Here is a 2,805-nt window from a genome sequence, read left to right as displayed (position 1 = left end):
TGGGATTCTATTGAAGATCTCATCGCACCATATCATACTTAAAAGTTCTTTATTTATCTTCAGTCTGTCCTTAGGAAGTAAAAATGTAATAACTATGTATAATAAAAATTCTTTTAAATTCAATAATATTTTCATTTTTTAGACTGTATTAAGTATAGTCTCAAAAGAATCTAAGGTTATCTCTGTTGGCACGTCAAAGTACTTATTCCAAAATAATTGTACACAAAGCTCGTCTTTCTTTGAGAGAACCGATTCCATCACTACTATACAAACCTCCCAAGCTAATATCAATGCAACCTCCCTTCTGAAATAGAAATATCTTTAATTCCAAATGAAAAATAACCATTTTTAGGATTAAATTTCTCTATGAGAAGAAAAATCAAATTGCTACACATTGGGACGCGTGGCATAGATAGTAGTGGAGCAAAACAAGTAGAATTTAAACATGTCTTCTGCTCAAATGTTAAATTTGAGAAGAATTGTGAAAATCTTTCCGCGTTACACACAACACGTGCCTGCAAAATATATATTGCTATGTCATCGTATTTTCAAAATGTAAAAAAATATGATACTTAATGTCATAAAAAGAGGATAACATACCATGTCAACGTAGATGAAAGACTATTTCCAATACGATTGACCTAACGTAGACCCATTCAAAATAATTAATTAATTCATAAGCAATACAAATAATATCATCAGAATGATACTTTTGACATTATATCAGAATGTATTGTATATAATGTCGGAAGGAACCTTCTGACGTGAGATAAAAAAAACATTTGACATTAAATCATAACAAAAATAAATTATAATCAAAATGATTCTCTATGTACAATTTACATTTGACTAAAATAGTTATGATCTAATGTCAGAAGGATCCTTCTGACATTAACTAAAATAGTTCTGATCTAATGTCAAAAGGCTTCTCCTGACATTGGTTAAATAGTTCTGATCAAATGTCAGAAGGATCCCTTCTGACATTGAGTAAATAGTTCTGATCTCATGTCAAAAGGAGCCTTTTGACATTGACTATAATAGTTCTGATCTCCTTCTGACTTTTACTAAAATAGTTTTGATCTAATGTCAAAGGAACTTTCTGACATTGAGTCAAATAGTTCTGATCTAATGTCAAAATGTGCCTTTTGACATTGACTAAAAATAGTTCTGATCTTATGTCAAAAAGTACCTTTTGACATTGACTAAAATAGTTTTGATCTTATGTCAAAAAACACCTTGTTACAGTCCTTTCATTATCCTGAAAATATCATGGTTTAATGATATGAGGACTACATCTTTTTTCCCCTAACGTAATTAAATTCATCAATAATAAACTTTCACTATGAATAATTTGCATTCCATTCATTGGTAGAAACAAAAAAATTATAAATTAAAATCAAATAAAATGGTCACCTTGAAGTATTCAATTTTTCCAAGGTTCCTGTTGAAAGAGATTTAACAACAAGCAAATAATGACAATATTTAATAAAAAGTCAAAAAAGAATTTGGACAAAATATTATGGAAAGTTTAGGGTTCGAATACTCCAAAACACAAACACAAACACTTTCGATTCAAATTTCTCAAAATCTCCACAACGGAGAGAGATAGAAAGAGACTTGAATCAAAATTATTTTAACAATCTCCACAACAAAGAAAGATAAATTTGGAGAAACTTGCAAGTTTCTCACGTTCTCCACAATGGAAAGAGATAGAGAGAGGGAGAGGGAAACTTGCAATATTTTCTACATCTCCCCAACGGAGAATCTCCACAACAAAGAAAGATAAATACGGAGAAAGTTGCAAGTTTCTCACGTTCTCACAACGGAGAGAGAGAGAGAGGGTAACTTACAATGTTTTCAAGATCTCCCCAATGGAGAGAGAGAGAGAGAGAGAGAGAGAGAGAGAGAGAGAGAGAGAGGGTAACTTACAATGTTTTCAAGATCTCCCCAATGGAGAGAGAGAGAGAGAGAGATGGAGGTGGCACTCTTCGTCTTGGACTTGCAGAACAAGGAAACAGTAAAACTGAAATTACAGACATTTTTATAAAAGAGGCGAGGATAAAATGGTAATTTCAGTCAAAATTAACAAAAGGGCATTTTCGGAATAAAAAAGTAATGGATTACTGTTTTTACCGTTTTGGTAAAATAAATTAATTCCGAAAACGGTAAATTTACCGTTTTCGGAATTAATTGCTGCAGTGTACCGTTTTGGTAAATATTTTCCAAAACTGTACCGTTTTGGTAATTTTTCCTTCTTTTTTTGCATGTGGATAAAATATTAGCGTATCGTTTCAGCATCACCTTCACCAAGCCTCAAACATCTTACGCTTTCAACATAATTTCTAGCTTTTTTTTCACTAAATGAAAATTTTTCAATGCCCCCTGCTCGGGCAGTAAATGAAAGAAATGATTTGCATACTGGTATCCCGACACTATCGTTCAATTCAAGTTATTTTTTCACCTGTTCATTCAATCTTTTATTGTTCTTATAAAATCTTGAATTTGCTAGACTAACCATATGATTATGTTCGGAATTCACTTTTGTAAATACCATATACCATCTATATCCTGTTTTAAATTAACTTTACCCTCCTTAACACATGTGAAGAGGCATTTTATCATTTCTTCTTCTTCACGCCAAGTGCTTCTAATTTTGGTACCAAATCCTATTTTTCGAGCATAGATATTATAAAAAATATAAGCATCTTTCGAGCATAGATATTATAAAAAATATAAGCATCTTTCATTAAATTGAACTTCATTTCGGTCTTCGGTATTATATCATCTCCATCCATTCCTTCCTTT

At 31.6% G+C, this 2,805-nt stretch overlaps 1 long non-coding RNA gene across 3 annotated transcripts; it reads right to left on the bottom strand.

The window, feature by feature from the left end:
* Positions 1-332: 332 nt before the first annotated feature.
* On the bottom strand, positions 333-2,352 carry LOC147389188 (uncharacterized). 3 transcript variants are annotated; one of them, XR_015170861.1, is made up of 4 exons: positions 1,930-2,352; positions 1,414-1,441; positions 601-641; positions 333-515 (listed from the first exon to the last, which is right to left on the bottom strand). It is a non-coding gene; the product is annotated as an uncharacterized LOC147389188 (long non-coding RNA). The 3 variants fall into 3 exon arrangements; XR_015170863.1 differs by lacking the exon at positions 1,930-2,352 and adding an exon at positions 1,851-1,922; XR_015170862.1 differs by lacking the exon at positions 1,414-1,441 and having other exon boundaries at positions 1,930-2,283.
* Positions 2,353-2,805: the final 453 nt, after the last annotated feature.

This window comes from Akebia trifoliata, chromosome 12 (assembly GCF_017979445.1).
Source record: "Akebia trifoliata isolate Shusen 1 chromosome 12, ASM1797944v1, whole genome shotgun sequence".
Lineage (NCBI taxonomy): Eukaryota > Viridiplantae > Streptophyta > Magnoliopsida > Ranunculales > Lardizabalaceae > Akebia > Akebia trifoliata.
This window is presented reverse-complemented; position numbering and strand designations above follow the sequence as displayed.